Raw genomic sequence first — 25908 nt, 5'->3', positions numbered from 1 at the left:
ACTGCTGTTCGGGCAATCGCCCGCATGTGGGGTGTGTTGTTAAAAGTTACGGTGGAGAAATATATCGATCCATTAACAAAGATTGAATCTGTAACGATGGTGATGATTATCTTTAAATGCACATTTAATCATTGTAATGTTTGAGTGTCGTCTGCTAACTTTAAACATACGCGTTAATGTTTTTAAGAATTGTACACGCTTAGAAAACGCCGCCTCTGCTTCACGCTTACATACGTGTAGACATTTCCTTGACGGCACGCGGGTGAACGTGTACCTGTGAATGTGACCTCCATTAGCAGCAGCTGAGGAGATCCGTCCACGAGGGGCAGTTTGTTTTCCAGAGAAAGGTACCAATGGCGGACGGTCCTTGATTTATTAGCGCCATGAGCCAAGTGACCATGATGAAGTGCGTCTCCGTTTTAAAGACTACACAGCTTCATCTGGCGTGAAGGCAGAATGAAGTTAGAGCGTGGAGGGATGCAACGCGCTGCTGATGGGAGTGTGTCTGAACAGGTCTGAGCTGAGGACAACGGCTAGAGGAGGAGGTCCGTCTGCTCAGGATGTGAAACACACAAATATATAGACATGCAGATGGAGAAGAATATGTTTGCAGATGAATCATTTATGTCGCATTTTGAATCCTGTGTGAAGCTGTTAACGTACGGTAATACCTCAGCGAGCAGGGCAGCATTCTGTGACAGTTGGTGGAAAACCTTGCAGTCGTGCAAATGTTGCGTAATGGAAGCGGGGCCGTGCCAGTGCACAGATGACGCGTGGCGACGGACACATGGCCATATTGCTTTTTAAATGTCAAGACCAGCTAAACGAAAATAATAATCAAAAAAAAAAACCCCAAAAACCCTCCTGTGTCTGTGGCAGCTCGTGGGCCTCTGCTAACAGACAGGCCCCGTCCCAACAAGTGATGGAGTATTTGTTCAATGAAAACACACCTGTCTTTAGGACAAATATGTGCCACTAATTACCTGTCTAACCTAAATATCTGGGCACCAGATGTTGCTAAAACACAGCGAGACAGAGACAAATGGTGGCATGCCGCTGTAGCCCTGCACGTAAATATAGTAGAGGCTTAAATCATGTTTTCCTTGACCCTGTTAGAGAAGTTGTTCAATGTGATTTTGGAGCGTGCCGTGCCTGTAGGAAACTAATTGTAAAGATAGGACGAGGTATTTACAGTATCACGTAATCTCTCCCCCCGCTCTCTCCCTCTCTGTCTCCCTGCTTTACTTGACCGAGCCATAAGCAGGATTACATTTTGATCTGTATCCTTGCTTCCAATTCAGATTTCTATTTCAGTTATCCTCCTCCTCCTCCTCTTCCACTCCTGTCTTTAGCAGACCTAGAATGAAGACCGTGCTCGATAGCGTGTACTGTAATACTCCAGCCGCGCAACACACGTAAGAAGCTGGAGTAGATTATGGAGGACCTTGAAAAACTTTCCAGGTCTGTGTTACAATAACCCAATAAGAAACCTTTCACGCGGCCCCACTTCGTTCGTTGCTCTTTTCTCCGGCTTCTCATCTTCTCGTCTTCTCACCTCACAGCTCAGCGCCGTAGTCTGACCATGTGCGTCTGGCTCTGCTTCCAGCTTTCAGACTGTCTGTGCAAACAAGGGGCAGAGCAGCTTGAATCGAATCGACAGTGGGATTCTGAGGTCGCCCCTTAATTGCAACATGAGGGACATTTATAAAGGGAGGCCTCTAACGCCATCACAATCCGAGTGCATGAAATGATAATTGTACAGACCTACTCCTGCAAAGGGGGAGGACACACTCAGTTGATTTTAAAATGAAGCAAGTAAAAAGGATGTTAACCTTTCCAATTTTGTGCATTTAGTATGGCTTTTGTGCTAATAAACATACTGAAGTTAAAATGCTTGTAGGTTGTAAGGGTTACATTATTGAGCTTGGTGTCACTGGAAAGAAAACTCCTTCTAGTTTACTGTTACACTGAAGCAAAGTAACAAAGACGCCATATTGAGGTCATTTTTTGATAAATCCTTGCCTGTTTTTTTAATGTCTATAATGTCGTTTTTAATTTTGCAATTTTTAAAAAAAGGTCAAAAGCAGTTTATGTGCGGAAATATTCCATAGAATAAAATTACAAAACAACTTGTTGACCTGAATATTATGTAGTAGTGAAATTAAGAAAACAAAATGTCCAGGAGAGGACCAAGGTCACCATTTGGAAACCCAAAAATGACCAATGGCCAACAGCGACACAGAAATGTAAATGCATTTTTAAAAACAGATTAACACAATTTGATTAACTACTCATAAACGTTTATTTTGTACAAGAAAACTTAATAAAGTAAAATTTTAGGTTTCAACTGGTGCAATTCCCCGTGTCACCATTAGGGTGAAAAAGGCCTGTGTTTGTTTACAGCAGCTGTCGCCTGTCAGTCGTCTCCTCGGTGCCGTAGAGCTGTGTATGGTTGGAAAGCCTATTTCCGTGTGTACAACGCCCTTCCAGGTGTACAGAGATCAGTGCTTCTGATTGGCTGCGGAGGAGCAGGGAGAGTCTATGACACTACTTTGTGAAGGGGTGACTGGGTCTCATCCTTGGCCTCTAATGCAGCTACATGGACTAAACCAAGACGTACACCCCCCCACGCGGTCCCGATCCTTACATCAATCTAAAAGGACAGTTACTTTGCGTCGCGAAAATAACAAGGATATATATTTTTGTGTGATGAGTCGATCTGAATGGAAGTTTTAAAACTTTTTCTCCTGGCTAACGTAGCTTTGGAACTAAAAGCATGCTGTTATTCCGTTCCCTGGAGCCTCGCCGACAAAATGGGACGTTCCATGCATTGATTTAATAATGCTTGACGCGACTGTCATCAGTGTAAAGGTAAAGAGCACCGACTAACTCAACACAGACTCCTGCCACGTTTTGAGTAGTAGTTCTTACAGTGTAAGGTGAACTCTGAATGCGTTTAACGTTTAGACAAGGTACTGTACAGCATTCCCAACCCAGGCTATGTATTGGCTGTGGGAGATGATGACGTGTGTCCGGTGTTAGCGGGCGGGAACGCTGCCTTGACCTCTGACCTCACCTTGACTGGACCGAGGGAGAAAACGATTCCGCTGCAGCGTTTGTGAAAGTGCTGCCGCCCTAAAAATGCTGTGACAATGTAATGAAGCTGAAACTGGAAGACAATAACCCGCTGGATTGTGGCGTAATGCAGTGTCATTTATGCATGAATGAAGTTACATTTATTAATGGTAACAGCGAGTGGGTAGAAGGTACAGGACACAGTAGACTTTTACTGCAGAGGTCTGTGTGCCCTAAAACACCACATGACCACCTTTGTCGTATCAACTCATTGAAACTAACTTTTTGACTAACTTCAAATGACCACAGAACATTTTTCTGGCTTAAAGTGAGCGTTCTTGCATCTCTTTGAAGTATATAAAAATGATATTGACACTGCACACGCGGTAAAGTAAAGGTAATAACTGTAGATCATATCAACTGATTATACTCAAACCGAGCCAGAACCCTGTTGAACTGCATGTTCGTGGTGTCCAGAAAGTCGGTGCTGGGACTCGTAGAGAAGGACATAAAAGGAACCCGCTGGAGTTACATGTAGGTTAAACTGCAGCGCTTGATTTGGACGTGCCTTCATTTCACGTGCTTGGCATGCATCGGATTCCTTTCCTCCTTCTCCCCTGTTCTTGTTGGCTCCGCTCCACGCTCCCATCACTGTCTTCCTGCATGTCTCGACTGTCTGTGTTTGAGGGGTAATAACAGTGGGGGCACCACAAACAGCCATGTTTGACTTTTCCTTAAAGGACAGGATAATGAGACGGAGGATCTATTTGCACAGTGTAATGTGTGTCTCCCAGTCACCGTTAAAAGACACGCGGACCTCTTTATTCCAGCGCCGGCGAGAGCGGCGTCTTATTTTTTTTTACCCTCTTGCCCCCTGTTCGCTCACGCCAAACGGCAGCGGACACCGCGGTCAGGAAGTGCACACTCATTGGTTCGTGGACTTGCCAATCCTAATCACAGATAACCAACATGCAGCAAAGGTAAATATGTCCATTAAAGGCCTCTGGGGGTGGGATTATAAGTGGCCAGTGGCCTATGAAATGCAGAATCCCCCGTTCAGAATGCTACACACACCATTCTCCTGTGTGATATCAGCCATGAGCGCTCATTCTAATTATTTGGGAAAATGTACTAATTAGCTATCAGGTGCCCATCCCCCCCACCCGCACTTATCACCCTCCCCCGACATCTTTTGTATTCAAAATAGGTTCCCAGCATGGTTGGAATTTTTCAGGCCATCAGCAAATATTTACCAGTTCCATCTCATTATGTTCCGGGCTAAAATGCTGGCTATGAATATCTTAAGGCCCCTGGTACACGCCATCTAAACTTTGCCTTGACCTTTTACTGCTGGCCGCCCGCACTGGCAATTGAGCAGCCGTTTCAATATGTAGGCACACATGCCCACGTGCACGCACGCATGCACGCTCGCGCACAGCATCTGTGTCATCATGTCTCAGCGCTGTTTTCGCTGTAGACTTAAGACTAAAGCAAACTGATGATTATGCATATGCACCTTCCCCTGCATGCTTCGCTTCGCCATCCCTGCCTCCCGCTCTGATCAATCCATTAACTTACATCTTGTTGTATATATCTGGTTTAGCGCGATCAACGGAAATGCTGACAGCCCTTATTTCTTTGGCTTTGGCGATTAGCAACTTGGTCCTTGTCAATACAATAGTAATGAATGGGCCAGACGAATGCGATTTGGAGGCATAATCATTTTTTGTGATAGTTTGATATTGCTGGTCTGCATTTTTGCTTAAAAAGCAAAGTGATTAATCAATAATTAATTTTGAAGCGGGGCCACTGATAGAGGCAAAACGATGAAAACATTTGCCATAAATCTCCACTTTATTGCTGGCACTATTGAGGGATTTGTGGCAACACCTCGTCAGTCTTCGTAAGTATGTTGTGAGCATTTTCTGTATGGTTTGCAAAATGGCTGCAAGAAAATATTCATGTTTCTTATTTACTGCCAAATGCCTTTTTATGCAGGGGATATTTGTGTACTTATCAATTTTATTTAAGCTGAGAGCTCATCTCTGCAAAGTCTGATGGTGGTTCTGTAAGTCAGCTTCAAGATCACAGAGGTGAGTGCTGCTGTAAATGGTAGAGTATAATCCTCTTGGTTGCACAAGCTGCCTTGGTGACGGTTGACTGTATGAACTGGATGTGAATTTGCAGACAGACAACTACATGTTGAAAATAAATCTTATTCAGTATTTTACCAAAATGATGATGAAATAATAGAAACCAGGCTTTGAGTTAATATGACAAAGATGAAGCAGTGTCTCACTGATCTAACTTTCTAAAATACAGGCATCCCCTAAAATGTTGCCTGTCTACTCTCACCTAAGCAGAGAAGGGTATTATGGGTAACCTTAGGGTGCAGAGATAAAGACAAAAGGACAGGATCATCAGATTAATAGAGCATGTTTATTTTTGATGCCAGTCCGGAGTGAGTCTGCATAGAATAACAATTACCAAATGACGAACATCAACTACTCATTCTCGATACAAACCACTAGAAATAAATCCAAGATAACAAGCTGGCAAAAAGCAGTATATGCTTTGTCATCAGTCTGTGTAAAATGAATTACAAGACAGGAAGGTTAACCAGGTGAATTAGAAACAGCTTTAACGGCATGAAGTCAGGACTGAACAGAAAGACAGTAAAATGACCATTGAGCAGAAAAAATAAATGGAAAAGCAGCTTGTGGAGCAACTAGCAGACAAGGTTCGAAGATAAGATAAGAAGTTTGAGATTTGCGCTGCTTTTTTAGCCACTTTCAGGTCTTCTAATTGCGATGCTGCCCCTAGTGGACCTGGATCCACATCCAAATGTAGTCTACGTGCACGAGCATCACCTCAACGACAGCAGATGCTTTTCATACACGCGCTCGTCAACAGCGCGTCCTCCTGCTGCCGTCCAGCACCGCGTCTGCCCCGGATTCCGCAGTAAGGAAAACAAAAGGGTTTTAGCCCCGTAAATATCCGTCTACATCATCATTTTAGATGCATGGATGTGTGTGTGTGTGTTTAAAAGGAGACAATGGTGTGAATTTAAAGACAAAGCTGTGTGCGCCAAGCTTTGATGCCGAGCCAAGCCCCATCGTTCCCAGAGGTATTTACCCCCCGTCTCTTCCTACCACATTGTTAAACACTACCTCAGTACATTTTTATAACACCATTGTTAAGCTCAATAGATTTTTATTTGGCTGCTTTACCCCTCTGTCACTCTCCTGTACTCTTTCACTCAGCCCGGTTCGTGTTTGTGTGTTTGGATTGCCCCATCCTTTCACCTGGAAGTGACTAGGTGTGTATTTATAGTTCCTTAGACAGTAGACTTAAGACCCCAGACCAAACATCCTCTTCCTCTGTGGAAATTGCAGAGACTAGAACAGCAAAAATGTTGACTTTAAGATGTCTCGCGTCTTTCTTCAACACAACTTTAGTTTGTATGTGTTCGGGGGGGAGAGAGACATTCCTATTTGTTTTTAATTAAACCACAAGCTGTGGGACAACATATTTATGTGACCTTTTATTATTATTTAACCTACTTAATCAAATCCTGCGAAAGGGAGAAAAAAGTCTGTCTCAGCCTCTGGTGGTGTTATGTTCTCAGTTTGGCTTCGAGCCAGATGTAGTGTTTTTTATTTGTGTAGTTCAGTGACAGTGTAATACAGTGACATCACTTATAATAAGGCATATTCGTATGTTAAATAATCAGAACACAGCAGTGTTGGAGGCATGTAACAAACCATGCAGGTTTCCCCGTTGGCAGCTACAACATGTTTCACTGGATTATTTTGGAAACTATCCAGATATCTTAACTGGAGGTTCCTTTGTTTATGCTAGAGTCTCTCAGTCTCAGGGCTTTGTCTAGAAATGCTAGAATCCGGATGACAAGAGTTCAATGACAGCCAAGAGTAAAGTTTAATCAGTTTAACACAGAATAAGGCCTGAAATCCACTTTTCTCAACTCTTGGCTCAGATGAAGATGATGATGATGGTGGCTGAGTCATTTACAGATATTACCCATGTATAAATTGCCCAGCCTGGCCCAACAATCATTCTGCCAGTTGCCATTCACTGCCGATGCAGAACGCTGACTTTGCAGCTGTGCGTCCCCCACAGTGAACATCAGATTAAACAGCAGCCCAGCTTCACTACAGGGGAAAGTTGAGAACGGCTCCACCAATCAAGTCGGCCGTTGCATATTTAACACAGTTGCTGCAGCGTGTGATGCTGGATATGGCAACTGTCTAGTCACTGTGGTCCGCGTAAAAAAAAAAATGCACACTCAGCACAATGTGACCCTGCAACTACAGATTCACCAGAGCCTGTGTTTGAATAAATGAAGCTTATGAAGCCTGGGGGGCACCAGCAGCGGCCAGTCAGGCTGTTGGAAGAGGCTTCTCTGGCCCTGCCCCTGGAACTGTCATGCACTGCATTTGTATTAGGACCACACACCTATGAAACCTATGGATGAGGTATTTTTAATGAAGACGATCTACAGATGCTCCTCGGTGTCAGGTACAGGACAGATGAGTGGGACTGGAGGAAAGGGCGAAGGATGAATTTGAGAGCAGGCGAGAAGAAAGTGTGGAAGGGGTGAGGAGAAAGGCAGTTGTGTTACAGCCATCTGTTGTGCGTTCCCCAGCAGCAGCAGCAGCGGCAGCAGCGGCGGCAGCAGCGGAGCAGAAGAAGGTGAAGTCTGTCCGCATCTATCCTCTGGCCCCACATCACAGGCCCGCCGTTGGCCCAGTGTCTGCCCCGCTGTCGCTCTGTGTGTGCGTGCATTATGTGGCCAGCGTCGACCCCAGACACGAGCTGCTCTGCTGATTTAATGAGAAGGGCTGGGTTGCCATGGCTAGGGCAAGGACTGTCTCTCTGTCTCGTCCTCACGCACACACACACACACACACTTTTAACACATTTAGCCGATTCCCCGCCGTCGTGTTGCTTTAAACTTGCCCATCTCTTCTGGAAAGTCATCAGAAAAGATGTAATGACAGTAAAACAAACAGTCTCATATCTCATATCCTAACCTTTATGAATTTTAAAGCTTTAAAAGATCAGGAAGGGGGGGGGGATGCAAATGTTGATGAGGGGTGAACATAGGAGCGACTGCTTGGTCTCTCGCCTGGCCAGTGCGATGGCAGTGTGGCAGTGTTTTAATGATGCATCTGCTTGTGTCAAATGATTCTGGGCACATGGTGAAACCCGGGGCTGCTGGCCCCTTTGATGTCACTGAGTATGCATGCACACACGCTTTCTTGGAAATACTCACACAAGCACTTCTGCATGCAGGCAGACACCTTTTTAACATACTCACACGCGCGCACACACACACACACACACACACACACACACACACACACACACACACACACACACACACCCTGCCATACAGCTATGTACCGGGCAGCGGTTCACTCGAGCCCCCTTTGGTGCTGTGGTGGCTGGTTTTAATGTCCCTGCCTAATGATCTGGCACGCGTCGAAAGGTAAATGATAATTTGCTTTAAGTGGAGCCTTTAGGCGGAAAAGCCTTGTAGGGCTTAGCTGTCTCCCTGAAACGGCAGTGTTTACCACAGGCAGCTCTCGACAGATTTCATTTCAAATATGACTTCTTACATTCAAACATGAAAACGCGTCGGACCGACACCCCGACTGCTGACTGCTGCTTGAACCATCGTACAGTACATCTGTATTTGCGCGCGTTTGTTATTCTGAGAAACCCTCCAAGAGGGATCCCAGGAGACGACTGAAGACGATTCAGTTGGAGACAGACATCGGTGGATGAACATGGCAACGAGAATTATCCACAGAGAGACAGGGGAAAAAAATCACTCTTTTTTTTTTTTTTTTTTTGAGGGAATGATTTAGAGGCTGTGAAAGCACATTCTGAGACGACGTGAACATTCAGCCTTGGTGTCGTGTCTCTTTGTACAAGAAATCTGGGCAGTTTCTCATTACTGAAAAGGGGACTCATTATCACTTTTGTATACTCTCTCCATTCAGTTCTTCATCACGCTTTGTAAGCACAAAAAGTGCTAAAACTGTTTTTTTTGTTGCCCAATTTTCCTCACTTGTAAATCAGTCAGGAATTACTCATGTGATAAGCGAGTGGGGAAACTGCTGAAAGTACATGTCCTAACACCACAACATGTTGGGACTGTGACAGCTTTCTCTATTTGATATTTTACAACACAATCACATTTTTCGGTTGCTCTAAATGCCCAAGCTGTAAACAGGAAGTACCTTGTTAGTACCTGTAAGAAGCTCTGCTCATGGACCAACATGAGGAAAGCTAACGTTCAGGTAACAGTAACTTTCTGGAGCAGGTGTTTATTTGTGCATGTTAATGAAGTGATCCATCCGTCCATTCTGGACGAGGGGATGAAAACATGCAACAAGAGCAGAGACAGAGTGGAACAGGTAACAGAAAGGTGAGGCAAGCAGAAGAGCGGCGTAAAGTGGGGGGCGGGAACACAAATCGAAGAGCACTTGACAGTTAAGGGTGTGAGGGGGATTCCCTCGCTTTCATCCTTTTACCTTTTCATCCTGTCTTCATCAAGTCTTCTTTCACCAACAACCCTTTGTAACGTCTCTTCTCTCACCTGGTTTACATTCCTAATAGCCTGCTGTTGTTCTCAGTACTGACAATAGGTGTTAGTTGCTGTAGCTGCGGTAACAGTGTGTTATGAGCACAAATGCTCTGAATAAATGAATAATAATAAAAATAAAATAAAATCAATAAATCATGTCCAGTATAAGAAGTCAAATCACTGCCATAATATATACATAAATATATGTACATACATATAAATAAGACCCACCCCTTGTTTACGCTAATATATACTGTGCTTCTCAGCTCCGTTGCTGTCTGTTCTATAGTTTATAGTTGTAACTTGCGCCTCTCTACTCGGCACCACTTTTTTTCTGTTTCTCATCATTGTTGTGTGAGCGTAACAATTACATCGCTATTCTCCAGGACAGCAGCTTAAAGGAGCGTCTCGCCCAAACATCTTCCTCCTCCGCTTTGTCTTTTTATCTCCTTACGTGTCTTAAACTGGCGGAAAAAAGGCATGCTTTTAAGAAGCGATTGTTGTAAAGTGATGGGGAAATGCGATTTCCAGGCATTAGCAATTTGTGTGTATACTCGGAGTAGCCGCGGGGAAAGGAGATGCTGTTGCTTAAGCTGCTGATTTCTTCCTGCTAAGGGCGAAGAGAGGGGAGGCCCTAGGGGCACAAAGCCTCGGGAAATGTCTGGATATCTCTTAAGAGGCTGTTTCTCCCCAGCTGTAATGGAGTGTGGAGGATAGAAAAACAGAGGACTTGTAGCATAAAGTTCACTTAACTGTAAGAGATGGACGGTTAACTGTAAACTAACTTCACAGACTGCGCTTGAAGGATTGCTCTTAAGGAGTTTTACGACATGAAGCGCAAAGTATATTGCCAGTAATGTATTTTTGTTGCTGTCAAAAAGTGTGAGGAAACAGCTACTGACTAAAGCATCTGTGCAGCCACATCATTTTGCCTATTTGTCAGACTAACTTCCACAAAAGCTACGAAAAATACTCCCGTTTGTCTATAAATAGCTTCATAATAATAATCACTTTCACTGTCTCTAAAGAGGAGCTCCTTCTGTTTTCGTTCCTGTGACACGTCTCTTAATTCCTGATTTTGGACTAAAGTTCTTCTGAGCTGAATGACGTCAGTCATTAGACACATTTTACTGTTTTAGTCTCTTTAAGGGCTTTTGTCGACAGCACACATACAGAGACTCACTTTAAATGGCTGCGTCACACGTGTGAACAGGACCCGGGACTTTCTGCGCAGACACCAGATGCACTTAGGTCCGATTGATTTCCAAGTAAGCTGATGCGTAGAGTTCAGCATAGGCAGCAAAGACCGTTCCTGTATTTCATGCAAACATGTATATTGATACTTTTGTCATCAATATTGCCGATGCACTGAAAGCAACAAATTTATGACACAGATGTGAGAACACACCCTCAATTGGAACAGGCTCCTGTGTTATTAGAGCTTTTTGATTTTTACTTAAATGGACAAGATTATAAAAATGAAGCTTAACTGTGCAATGAACGTATTTTTATGTGCACAATTAGACTCAAAGTCCGAACTGAAATCTAGCTGTACATGATGATGACATGCTGAAGTTTTCAGGAACATTATGCCTCTGTGTTCTTCCAGTAGCCTCGGCCCAAAGTCATTTTTTTAAAGACACTGACTGACTCCAATTACGTGGGACCCTTTCTTTGATTCGCTCTCTTCCTTTCTTCGCGAGCCATCTTTGATTCCTGGGCCGACCCGCCTCCCCTCGCACACAGCTGCCTCCTTGCTTGTTGTTCTTGGCACCACATCCAAAATGTCTGCAGTCCCCTCAAAAATAAGAGGGACATCAAAAGGCTTTCTCAGGGTTCTGTCGACATGCGCATCGGTGAGGCTCGTCTCTCAGATGGCGAGTGGAGTGGGTGCGTGTAGCGAGGGTGTGGCGGCGGTAGTGGCGTTAGTGGTGTTCATATGTGTAAGCGTTGACGGAGGAGCGCGGAGGGCCTCGACTTCCCCAACACAACAACAACAACAAAGAGTCCCAAGTTTGAAGCTCAGGCAGCGTTCCAGCAGCCACGTTCCTCCGCTCCTTTGCCTTCTTCCTCATTATGTGTAATTCCATGCCACACCATGCCAGGTCAAGCTGTCTGTGCTCCTCATTGTCAGACTAACACAAACGGGGGCTGTTTGTCTAAACACGGCTCTTTAGGGGAAAATGTACATCCAGCTCCTCTTTCTTTCTTACAGCATCTATAGTGTGTTAAGGACTGATCTCTAACTAGACCCCTCTAAAAGGTGGAGCCAAATCATGAAAATGGTGCTATATTTGTCAAACAGAAGATGTCTGGGGTAAAAGGAACCAACACCTAATTTTGTTAAGCCAGTGGGACCACTTTTTTTATTAAACTTAGGTCGCAAAGTGATTTTTCTGCACAGAATGTGACATAAACTGAAATGATGGGCTTTACATTTCTTACACATTGCTATTGTATTGTATATTTTATTTTAGTATCAAGTGTACAGGCGGATAATGCAGGATTTACTCTTTATGTCTGTCCTTTATTCTCTATTGTTTTTTTACTATATATTTACATTTACTTCTTTTTATCTTGATTTAAATTTGACTTGAATTAGTGAATTAACCAAACAATTACCAAAGCAAACAGGTAAAGATGGCTCAACTTCTGTATACCACATGTAAATATATATCATACATCCTGAGCCAATGACCAAACTATGGTATGTTGAATAATGTGGCACCATTAGATATTAGATACTGTATATTGGATCTTTTTTTCTATATAAGGTATCTTATGATGCAAACCTTATGATGACCACGTGTTGTAGGAAAGGTGACAGTGGGCTCTTTCATGCATTTGTGTCCCAACACAGTGTAAATGTGTCTAGATATTGTGTTGTGGCCTTGCAACACATCCTGTGTGATAATAGTCCTGGCAGCAAACAGGGCAAGGAGGGGTGATATGAGGGCTTTGCACAGAGAGGGGGGGCAGGCGCTGACAGGACACAGCACGTGTGTGGCATATACATATTCTCTGGAGTACATATACATGTTTATATGCAAGTGCGTCCCTGTGTGTGTGAGTGGGCTCGTCAGTTACCAGAGAAATGGATGTGTTGGCCCCATCAGAGAGTCTCCAGCTGGTGGAGATGCTTTGGAAATGGTGCCTTGGCAGCCGCTCGGTCAGGGGGGAGTTTGCATCTGTGCTGCCTTGGCACTGGATTGCAGTTGTGGTAGATGGAGGTGAATAGAGGGGAAATGGGTGGCTGGGTGGATGGGGGCTATTGGGGGTACGTGAATGTGTATGTGTGTGTTGGGGTTTTGTGTGTTGGAGGTTGCAAGGTCTGAGGGCCTTGCCTTTCCATTTCAACTCTTCACATTGACACGTCATTCACACACAAACATCCTTCCGTATTTGTGAGGATCCCTCATTGACGTAACCCGTTTAACAGCCTCTAACCCTAACCTCTGCCACAATAACTAAATGCAAACCCCAGCTAAAATCTAATTATATCCTCAAACCTGCAGGACGCATTTGTTTTAGCCTGCATGTAACAGCTGTGGGACGCAGTAGACATCCTGTGTAAGAACTGTATTACACCTCTGCATCATGACTCCATCATCACTACATTGTATGCTTATGTTACAGCAATACACAAAAATAAATAAGAGTTGTGATTGTTATGGGTTTTAGGCAAGTACAACCTCAGGCAACTATAACATGTAACTGGACCCCAACCCAAAGGAAATGCTGCGATGGGATCTTAAACCTTAATGAATGAAAATAACACCATACAGGAAATGATATATGCCACATACGGCCACATGACACTTAACCCTCTGCCTCCACTCTACCACTAATCATACACCCAGCTTGGACCGGACAGTATATCATAGTTTCTCTTGCATCCTTGGTGTATCCAGCTATGGGCCGATGTTACTGTGGGTGAAAAGTGTGAGTTGTGGCTGTTCTTGCCTTGATTAGGATCGAGAGCTATGATACACCCTGTCCCTGATTAGCCTTCAGAAATGACTAATTAAGGTTTGGGAACATTATTATTTTCAATTCAATTCACCTATATCTTGCCTCACATTTTTATCTTTGTTACTATAAAATCTGCAGCCGTTTCTGTAACGTGTGAGACATGTTTCTCACTAGAAATGACTGTCATTGTTGCTATTTTGTAAAAGGTACCTGTCATGATTTGTGTGATCCTAAGAATTTGGGGGATGTTGGAGGCACTTAGGTTCCTTCATAGAAAACTGTCCCCTGTCCCCTATAGTACCTCAAATCTAAGCTAAAGTGGCGATAACATGGAGAAAAGTTCCCGAACAGTAGCCAGACTGAGGACACAGAACTTTCTGGCGGAACTGGCCTCACCTCAGTTTGTGATGTTGTACAGAACTACTCAGCCATCCCTGGAAAAACAGGGACAACCATACTTGTGTTTTGTACCAAATTCACCAGTGATCAAATGACATTGTATTGCAGTGCTGTTAGATTACCTGCTCATGGTTAAATGAACCAGATAACTGGACAGACTCCTAAACCTGTGGTGAGGATCAGTGGGGAAATCAGGGCCTGGTCCTCTGCTGATGATGAGAGTGGACTCCTGAACCTGGCCAACACATCTGTATAGAAAGCAGTTAAGAAGCCTTAACCATAGTAGAGATGTACTGTAAATGAAACACACAACCCGTTGTGCTCCTACTATTGGGCTGTTCTAGTTTACATTTTTTAGACATCAAGCAAAGTTTTCACTCAAGCAGCTGCTGAGCCAGAGCCATAGATGTAATTTACAACTAATTTAGGATTATTTGGGCCTTAAATCTCACACCTTTTGGGTCAAAGTGAGCACAGTGTGTAGCCCTACGGTCCTCGTGTGTACATGTGCACACACACGCTGATTGGTTGGGGAGGAGAGCTTCTGGTGCTTCACTTCCATGTTCAACAGCATGTTTGCGTGTCTCAGCTCAGAGCATCTCTCAGCCTAATCCGTCCTTATCTCCCAGTGCGACAACACAACAAGAGGATCTTTAAAGAACACATTTCTCTTTTCCACGACACTGAGCTGCTCTAGTGATACTGTTTTACTGACTGCTGACTTCTGTGTGTGTGTGTGTGTGTGTGTGTGTGTGTGTGTGTGTGTGTGTGTGTGTGTGTGTCTGAGGGAGCTACTGTGTGTCTTTTCCTCCACATTAATCTCATTGGAGCACATGTATGAGTTTCAGGCGCGTACGTGCGTGTGGAGGCCTGAACTTATGCATGTCGGTGTGGATGTGAACGCTGTTGTCATTCCGCGGCTCCTCCAGCATCAAACGAAAGGTTGTCTGTACGTCTTGACATTAGATAAATGCCTGGTCTGGTTGTACACACAGCTGTACCAATTCTCCAATAGGTCTCTCTCTCTCTCTCCATCCAGGCTGATCTAATGACTCACAGGAATGCATCGAGCCACTTGTCAGAGATCAATCATCTTCCTCAGGTCGTTCTACCGATTGTTTGAGTAGTGGGCCATTAGAGAGGAACTGTTTGGAGGTGTTTTGTGAACCTAAGCGGCTCCAAAGGTCAGCTGGAGAGAGCGAGAGACGCAGAAAGCGAGCAGCGCGCATGGGTCTGTGTGCGAGGCAGCAGACAGGTGGATGTGTGGAGACAGACAGACAGGTCTGCTGTCAGCCCCTTCGCATGACTCCGCTGCCCTTTGTTAGTATGAATGCCTAAGCAGCTCACCACAAGTACGGAACCGGAGATTAATAATTCCCACGCACTCCCTGACATCCATCCCTGATCTGAAATATGCATGGAGGGGAGAAGAAGAGAGGCAAGGGGCCGAGGAGGGAAGGGGGTCGACCAAAAGGGCCCGCTGGATGGCGGCTGCCGAGCCTTTTGGAGGAGCGACGCATTCTGTTTTATGTGGCCTGTCAATGGCGCCTAATGAGGAAACCCACCTGTGATTTGCGTTGTGCAGTGAGCGAAACCCCTGGCCGTAAACTGCTAACACGAGGTGCCATCAACTTTTCAAAGGTCCTCCTCCTGAAAGAGTCTCGCCGTTTGAAATGAAGTTGGGAGACGGCGTAATTTAAACTTCTTCAGTAACTGCGGCGAAGATGTCTCCTTTTCCCGTATTTTGAAAGAGATCCGCCACGTATGATTGTGTCGGCGCGTGTGCGTGCGTGTTGGCGCCTTTTGTGTGTGACACCGTCTGTCCTTTGAAAAGAAATGGACTTGGATTTCAGCAGAAACAACAACTGATGATTAAAAGGTTTCATTGCCAAGCTCTCCGCAGAGTTACAATCATAATGCTGAGGTCATTTGAACAGCCTAAAACTTTGCCGCTCGTCTGCGAGTGGCTGCAGGAAGTAAAACGCTGTGGCATCTCATTTTAAAACGGGAGAGGTGAGCCGAGTCGACACCAGATATGAAACTTGAGTTTCTGTCGAGGTTTGGCTTTTCAACCTGCTGCCTTTCAGTAATCTGACCGCTGCGGTTGAAGTTATGTTTATGAATGGGAAGCTGATTTAAGACAGTTGCGTCTTTGCCAGTAATTGGCGCTGTGGTGAAGACCCTACAGTACGCGGGCTCGTCTCCTATGGGGGGGGGGGGATCACTTCATAGGAACAAGCTGAATTAAAATCAGCTGTTTAGCAGCTAATGCAACGGCAGGTTTCTGTTACGGGGGCGCTGAATGTGATGAAAAGCAACGGGGCGACAGAGAAAAACAGCGTCGACGTCTTCTGCCGCACAAAAACGCTGCTATAGCTTATCAATGGTAAGATTGCTAAACAAAAGACATGATAAATACACAGTCAGGCAATTATCGCATTTCCTTTGGCTGCTAGTTTAGATTCTTAATATTACTTTAATCTATTTTTTGTTTGTTTATTCATTTTTTCTCTTGCTTTTCATTTTTTGGTTGTTCCTTCCCCGATTTCACAAAGGGGGAGAGAAAAAGTAGGGCACTCACTTTGCAATTACTACTCAATCCCAGACTACTTCTTTATAAGGCTCTGAATTATTTTGTTTTAAAAACAAACAAACAAAAAAGCAACTTTCAACTGGGAAGAATATTTAATTGTTTTTTGATTACTTGGGAACGGGCCATGGGAATAGGCCTTTGTAAATATTTAAACAGATTCAGCATGATGCCATATTTCCATTCTGCCATTAATGTTTTTAAATAATTGTTATTGTCATCTGTGTTTGACGTTCACAGCAAAAGTTACTAAAAATAGATAAAAAGGAAACAAAAGAAGTCGACAATTTCTATTTGTTTTTTTTCTGTGACAGTTCAATGGAGGGCAGAGAAATAAGAGACACGAAGGAAGCTGCACAAGGCGAGTTAACACCGTGCACCGTCCTGCATTTCCTCCGCTGGCCAGTGGGTGGCGGCAGCAAGCAGAAAGCCCTAACAGAAGGCTGCCACTCAGTGATGATAATTTATGAACCATTTCTATTATAGGTGGGGTGTGCAGAGACAGTTACAGTAATAATTATCTGGACTGACATGTTTCCAAGGCAACCAACATGCCCCCACCCCCCACCCCTCTCAGCCCCCATAACATGGAGAGAGGAACTGTGTTTGTATGTGTGTGTGTGTGCATTGCTTAACATGATGAAAAGAGGGAGATCCGGGGTCTTGATACTGAACTAAGCTCAGCTATTATCCACACACACACACACACACACACACACACACACACACACACACACACACGCACACACACACACACACACACACACACACACACACACACACACACACACACACACACACACACACACACACACACACACACACCTACTGACTTGACATCCCTCTCATTCTGAGGGCCTGGCTGTTGCCTGTAAAGAAATTATTGACTTTTAGTTATGAGCAGGCTTTTGTTGAAGACCTGCTTGTTTAAGATCACAGAGAGTCGTTTGTATCGTGCTTTGATCCTTCCGTAAATGAATTAAGCCACGACCAGAAAAAAAGACATGAAAATACAAATGAACAGTGTTTGAATTCTTATCTAATAGATTAGAAATACAGTGTGATATGAGAACAACAGCATCACCAGCGTCTTTTTCAATATTGTGCTTGTAGTTCTTGAAGAATAAATCACTATGACTTTTCTGTGTATAAAGGTCTCTGACTGATCAAAGAGAGGAATATATTATTCTCTTAACAGTTCTTGACGTACTATTCTTCGACTCTTGCTCTTGCTCCATTACTAGAGCCCTAGAAAATGTGATTGCCTTGTCTGTTAAACACAGACGAGAAGAGCACAATGATCATGTTATTATCCTAAACACAGGGAGAGCGTTGGAATTGTGATCCATGTGCGCCAATCAACTGCGACGTTCAATGAACCTGGTGGTGGCTTAATGTAAAGGTCAACAAGGAAAAAAAAATTCTGGCATTAATCCACAGGTGTCAAGCTGTATAGTGGGTTTGGGACCAGCTAATGTTAAGGTCATGAGAGTCACAATGCTCTCATGATATTTGGGACCCAGTGTTTCGGAGCTGGCTGAGAGCAGCTGAGTGTTACAAATCTAAATTATCTTTATAAAGATTTATTGCAGCTTACTCATATATGCATATTGTCATTGGAATCTACTGCAGGTACTGTGTGTTTTTTTTTCATATGTTTCCCCACCTGGTGTTCTGACACCTGTCAATAATGAGTAGGAATGAGGCCTGAATTATTATTTCATTTGAAAGGAAATTAAAGACTTCACTTGAGTCATTTTTCATTTGCAGAGCTAAAGTGCTTCACGAGTCAGCTATAACTCAGCCTTAAACATTATAATAAAACTTTAAAATCGTACAATCAGAGTTCATAGAAACAAGTTGCCTGAATGTTAAAAACTAAATCTCAAGCTGTTTAATATTAAGCGTTTCAAACACATCATCTATCTTGATGACATCATTTCAGGTCATCAATGCATGATATAACTCTGCGTGAGATTCTTGACCGATCTCTAGGCTGGTGACAGATCTTTGAAGCTGATGAAAGTCTGAGAACCCGTGTATTCCAGCACTAGCTTCTGAGAGCATCTAAGCAGTCAGTCAGTGCTGAACTTTAACGAAGCAGACAGTGAATGCCCGTCTTTAACGCTGAGTCTGTAACAAACTAACCTGGGTGTGGTGGAAAGATTTCAAAAACCGAGAAGCTTCACAATCATTGTCCAGGAAAAAACTCTAGCACACAGTGGCAGGTTTAAACCAGATGAAAGTTTGCCCGTAAATGTTTGCAACAGGGGGATTAGTTTTACAAGTTTGTGCTGTGTTGTAATGAAACCAAGCTTGATGTGTTTTGGATCCCTGATGCTGCTTTTGTTTGTTGAAAGAAGGGAGAGGCCTTCAGCTCTAATCCACAGTTAAACATGGTGGTGGGAACCTAATATTGTGCATAGGATTGGCTGCTTCGTGCACAAGGAACTCTAAAGTGCAAAAGGAAAGAAAAAAAACATCTTGATGCTTTGAAGGATTATGTGGAGAACAGTACTTCATCAAACCTGGGTCCAGATCCAGATGAAGTTCATCCTTCGAAGGACACCAAATCATGTTCCTGGAGTTCCTCTTTCAAAACCCAAATCTCAGTTCTATACAGTCATCTGGCAGGAGGCAGTGTAGTAAACTATGCTGTAGTGGTGTGCTGGGAAAACAACAGAATTTATTCCCTTAAATGAAAAGTGGAAAGTACTCAATTGTGTCTTTTTTAGTTTCATGGGGAAAAGCCAGAAGCTTTATAACATCTGTTTATAAATTATAAGCTTTAAAAACATAGAAACCTTTGAATGCACAATAATGTGGCAGCTGCATTCGCCTGTACTCTAGGAAAAGAAGGCTCCATACAGTAAGTGTTTGACATTTGCCAGTACCATGCACAGTAACTAACTTGCTGTGTTGCAAGGATCACGCTGCTAGAAAAAAAAAACACTTAAGTATCAAGTGATGATACCCAAAACATCAATAACATAATATGAACATTCTCCATGGCAACAGCTGCTTTCACCTTTGTGGTGTATGTTGCACAATTAGCTAAGCTCTGTGTGTATGAGATGAAGCTCATGAAGCTCATGAAGCATGAGGTCTGATATTGATAACCTTTATGACCTTTGTCATACATGTGATACTTACAGATTACTGTATCACAGTACACAGCTGCACTGCAGTCTACACATGCAGTACAGTAAACCACGAGATAAGATGACTGTGTACAATTGTCCCCATTAGCTCTAACTGTTAGCACAGATGTGAGCACCACTCACTACTCACTGACTTTGCTCACAATAGTGCTTCCTTGTGGATACTTGCATCCGTGGATTCCACAGGTCCTGCAACTGTCGTCACATGGAGCAGAAAGTGGACGATCCTACAAGACAGAAGAAAATCCTGGAAGAATGCAGATATGTTTATAGTAAACCTGTAACATTTTCATAATCAACCAACAATATAGTGTATCATTGATTTAAACATTCACCCACCTGCGATCCACTGTCAAAGGGCAGTGAGCTAAGCTGTGGGTTTGGAAACCCTCCTGTCTCACATGTCGTCCCGTGTCACCTTCATTCCTATTTACCAGGTTTATGTTGAAAGCAGTCATAATGAAGGATTAAACTTTTTACTATCTGATATACATCAGATGTTTTTTTTTCCTTTTATACATTTGCAACAAGATTTAGTGCATTTATCACGGCGTCTATCATAACCTTGTTATACTGTATAGCCCTATTTACCTGGCAGTTATAGTTCTTTGTGTTCCAATTTTCATATATTTATTCTTCATAACCTTTAAAATAAAATTTATTTGATTGATTGTCCTAATATTTATTGAGGGAATTTGCCTAGTATTAATAATGGTACAGTAAGTACTCGAAAGCTTTTTTATTGTATTCTTTATTTAGATGTGAAATTGCACATCATAGTGAGCGGCGCCTGTAGTGTTTGCAGTGCTTGAAATTGTCAAGTAAAGAGGGTTGGGTGCAAAGAACAACTACTGCAACTACTTCAGTGTACGTAAGGAATGTATCACTCACACACCTATCGTCAAACCAAATAGATTTTATAATTAAACATATATTTCCGCATTTTAAAATGGTGAAAAGAAACTAAACTAACTAAAGCAACAATTTTATTCAATATTGCATATTTGGTTACAACATTTTAAGTGGAGCCTACTTGTGTCAGCACCTCATCAGCTCAGCTCTTCCCATTTAATGTTCACAGGTACTGGATAAAATATTTAGCCTGTTTTAAAATGGCCTTAACGTGATGTTTGCTGCTGTTCTGGCCTTTTCACTGGCGCGACGTACTGTAAATGAACTGAACTGAATGTGTCTAATGAGAAGTTGTGAGTAAGTGATCAGCGAATAGCCACTAATATTGTTTTTTCAGGGCTGTTGCCAGTGCAACATGCTGAATCAGCTGAAAAAAGTGCAGACTGGGGTCTGAGTAGTGCCAACGGTGTCGACACATTGCAAGCAGCATCCACACGGACTCTGACTGATGGCCTCATCATCCGCTGTTAGCTCGTGTCCCAGCCCTAAAAGGAAATTAGTTCTCAGACAGTGAAGATCAACCTAGAATGTTATAAAAAACTGCCAATAAAACCTTTTGCACTTACCCCCATGTACAGTACCGTCCCAGCCGTGTGCCTTCACAGTGAGTCACTGCTGTCCAAAGGCAGTGCTTTGTTTCCTCTGCCATGCAGGAGGCGTAGGGAAGACAAGTGAGAAGCAGGGGAGGGGGGGAAATCAAGAGATACTTTACATGAATAGTGGCTAACAGGCAGGTTGGTGATGGCTCAGAAGAGGGATAATAGGAGCAAATTAAGACAAGGTGACAGCAAATTATAACACACAACATCGTACCGTACGATACAAATGACTGTAGCGCACACAATCAAACATGTGTTGCCAAACAGAAATCAATTAGGGACAATATTCAGGTGGAATTTTATTCACCGCAAACGCTGCATGCGTATGATCTGTTCACAATGACCGGACGGCCGCCGGATAGAAACAGATCTACTGACGATGCCGCAGCCATTTTTAACCGCAGACGCGGTTCGGAATGATGCTCGGTGTGATGTAAGTTAAGATCGCTTGATTCCGCTCCATCGGTAGATGTTGTGTTTTCTCTCACTGTGAGAAGACAATGCTGCTCATCGCTGTATGCACAGCCCAGCGCAGATTATTGTATATGTGGCTGTGGAGCTGAGCAGGGCTGGGCCGTCCCCTGAGCAGATTGTGTGGTAACTGGTAGTGGCTGGCATTAACACTGCCAGCAGGGGCGAATTAGAAACAGGATCAGGGCATGGCTTGGCCTCAAGCAATTCAGGGTTAATGCCGCCTGGCCAGACCCTCCCCTCTCTCACTCTGTCTGCCTCTCTTCCTGCCTTTCTTGTTCTTTTATGCTAACGCGCACGCACGCACGCACGCACGCACGCACGCACGCACGCACACACACACACACACACACACACACACACACACTTTTGCCTCTCTCTCACGCTCTTGCCCCCATCCCCCAAGTGCATGTGTCACTGATGGAGGCTATTGGCTGATGTGTCACCAGCGGGCATGCAGATGGATGCTAGACACCCCAGTGAGATCACGTTGGCACATATAATCACAGACAAAGGCACACACACACACACACACACACACACACACACACACACACACACACACACACACACACACACACACACACACACACACACACACACACACACACAGCTTTTAGGGTCTGTCAGTGATTGTAAATTAATTTTAAAATGTATTTCTGTGTTTGAGAAGAAAGTGAAAGGCCAGCGCTAGGTGTCACGTTAGCATTACCTCAGACAGACTCAGAATACACCAAAAACTCCCCAGTTACTTGTGCTATTGTTATTTAGTTTTGTCCATTTTCATATTGTTCTGTACAGTAAGTACACATTTACCCCCCGTGTCATGCTAAACTCAGCTAAGCTCTCCAGATTAATTTAAAACACAGACAACCTAAACCAATACCACACGCCTTCCAAGATAGCACATAAACTTCTCAACTATTAGGCCGTCATGCCTTCGACCAAGCACAGGGGTGGCAGTATGATGTAGCGGGGGTGCTTTGCTGCATCAGGACCATTATGGGAAACATAATTTGAAGGAGAGCATCATCAAGAGTTGAAGAACGAGCTATCAGGTCAGACATAGATACACACCCAGCAGAAAATGTAAATTGTTCCTCCGTCCTTCATCTTCATCATCTCCCTCCCATGCATTTTATTTAATCCCTTTCTTTGTTATTTCCATCTGCACATACTGTAATTCCTCTGACTGGGTGTAATGTTTGTTTGTTTGGGATGCGCGGTGCCTTTAAGAGCTGTGTGCTGCTACTCTGGGTCTAATGTCATTACTTTGTACAAACTTGCTGTGACAGAGCAGGAGGCGCCCACAGATTGATGACATTTTATTGTTATTGCATTGCCACTATTAACTGTTCACCACTCCTGCTTCTGCTGCTGAGGGCTCCTACCTAGTGAGAGAGAGAGAGAGAGAGAGAGAAAACACAAAAACAGCAAATTGAACACATCACCAGTGTGATACAGAGAAAAATGATTAATTTAAGTATAAAATTGCTATTTTGATGTTATATTTTCTGTTGTGTGTTATGTCGTGTTGCACCACAAAGATCAGGTGTACATTACATTTCATGGAGAATTATCTAATTTGTGTACCAAGCTGGCTTTGCAAATGTTTTCTTGCTTTTAAAGATGCACAGTGGATGAAATGACATCTGAAGATGTGGTTTTTAATGCTATACTGTTCTAAAATGCATCATCAAAATTACATGTACCTCATGAACAGACTATTGTGTGTATTTTTAGCAGTAAATGGATTAGCATAGCAGTGTGGACTGGTTTGAATTGTAAGACTGATGAAAGCAGCCAATGGGTTTTTTGCTTTGTGTTTTGCTCATGACAGAATGCTTCATTTCAGTTTAGGTTTTCATACCTGCCTGTCCTATCACAGTCATGTATGAGCCATATTTCTCCCAAAATATGTTGATTTACTCACTTTTGAAACCAGTTGTTTTTTTCCTACTGTAGTTAGGAGCCTCTTACAAGTGTCCTGTCGAAGTAATCTGTGTATTTATTCATGGTCATTTCATAACAGTGTAAAGACTTTCAACAGAATGTGTGTGTGTGTGGGGGGGGGACAATTTGTTTCAGTTCCTGTAGAAAACACTAAATATTCCTACATTAGATCACCATGATGACAAGAAAAAACAAACAAATCTCATTATTTAATATAATAAACCCACAACTGAGCTTAAAAGGTAAGAAAAAACACTTTGAGGCTACCAAAAATAAATCAAATCTCTCTTCAGTGTATGTAACAGTGCTGATGTGAATGGATTAGAATATTGAGGTTGAGGGAGAGGGCCTAACATGCTGCTAGCATGCTAACCCCAGAGCTACAGCACATCCAAAGTGCACCTGCCAAGTTCCCCCATCCTGCCTGCTCCTCGTGGATTGGTCGAGGGGCATCGTTGCCTTGGCATCTGGTTGCCAAGGCCACCCGCAGCCTGGCAGCGATCCACGGCTCTGATCAGGATTGGCACTCGCTGATGACATCATCATTGCTCATCAGTCAGCCCTGCTGTTACTATGAGCGTAGGGCGCACTAACATGATATGTCAGCATTGGATGGAACATAAACAACATGCTTCATCAAACTGTCAAAAAATTGAGCCGCGGTATGAATTACGACAATATTTATCAGTTTGTTTTTACTTATCCTACTGTGAAAAGTGGCCTGATGCTGTTTCAGTTGAAAATGTGAGCTGAGCACACGAATAGCAGCTACAAACACCTTTGTAATGCAAGATGTACTACACTCCATATAAAAATACAAATAGTGTAAAGAAATTCAGAGGTATCTCTGTACTGTATTTTGCATTACTCACTCATCGCATGAATTTTCCAGGTAACAGAAAAATGTAAACGTTAAAATATAATAGTTATATAATAGTATCTGTCAATGACAGATATAAAAACGTCTGAACATGCAACAAAAATCATTCTATTCAAATACTTTTTTACTGTTTAGTAACTGTCTAATACTCAGAGTCATATTCTTTTACCATGCGCATGACCTGTATTATATCTCTATTTCTATGGATGCTTTGTTTTCCCATATTTATCTGTAGCATTGTTGTCGGTATGTTCAGGCATTGTTATTACTTATTATTTGTTGTATTTTTTTCATATAATCTATATCCATCCTGTTCTTATCTGCAGTTTATTCTTCTCTGTACTGCAGCAACAACCCAATTTCCTCACGGGGATCATTAAAGTCTGATCTTATCTAATCAAATTTTTGTTTGTTTGCTGTGGAAAATGTGGAGGTTTTTGTAGAAGCTCAGAGCTGTGCCGTGCATCACTCAGAGAAATTAGCAGCAAGTTTCCATTCATTCTGCCATCTCTAGATAACGCTGTCCTGTCCACTTATTTAAGTCAATAGAGATTTGGTGAGTGAATAACTGTCAGGTGCTTTATTCTACACGGAGCTCGTATAAATGATGCTGAAAAGTTACAAAGTTTGTGATTGTGGTCTATGACCGCAATTTAGTTGTGAGAGAGACAGGCGGACGAAGCGGGAACACAGGAGACAAAGAGAGGTGTAGACCAGGGACGGACTTGATGGGATTTTAGAAATCTATGAGGCTGATGATGAATGTCTGAAATCGGTTTGTCTACCCATTGAAAAGCCATTTGTTTTCATTAGCCCCCAATGCTGGAGTAAGGCTGCGGTGGGGGCAGAAGGTGGGTGGGTTATGGAACGGACCTCGCTGGCTAAAGGAATTAGCCTAAACCTGCGCTGGTCCACGCACAGTATTGTACATGCAGCCCGGTGGAACTCCAGTCCAGGACACAAACAGGTGGAGGTGGCTGCGACTCCACCCGCGGTAGCGGAGATTCTCATGCTCTTATCTTTTGCTAGATTCTTTTTCTTTTCGACTGGTCATACTACAGTACAGCTTAATTTAATTAAGAGCAGAGGTTTGGCTTAGTTGCTCCTGGGAAAATTGTGGACGTTTAATTCCTAGGTCTTAAAGGGTATTAGAATATTCTCACAGCCTCTATCTGAAAGATGCTGTAGATATTGGACCAGAAACACAACACATTAACCATCATTTTTACAGTAGATGCAAGGTTGTTTTGCTTATTTTACACACCAGGATGTTACGGCCC

General features: G+C 43.3%; 1 protein-coding gene across 2 annotated transcripts in view; it reads left to right on the top strand.

The window, feature by feature from the left end:
• The first annotated feature begins 2617 nt into the window (after positions 1–2617).
• Positions 2618–25908, top strand: part of znf536 (zinc finger protein 536) — a 309249-nt gene continuing 285958 nt past the window's right edge. For both annotated transcript variants that reach the window (XM_055507612.1, XM_055507613.1), the window contains exon 1: positions 2618–2871. The gene's annotated coding sequence lies outside the window, so the exon portion shown is untranslated. The remainder of the gene's footprint in view (positions 2872–25908) is intronic.

Source organism: Betta splendens, chromosome 3 (genome assembly GCF_900634795.4).
Source record: "Betta splendens chromosome 3, fBetSpl5.4, whole genome shotgun sequence".
Taxonomy (NCBI): Eukaryota; Metazoa; Chordata; class Actinopteri; order Anabantiformes; family Osphronemidae; genus Betta; species Betta splendens.
The sequence above is the reverse complement of the archived record's forward strand: the minus strand, read 5'-3'. Positions and strand labels throughout refer to the sequence as shown.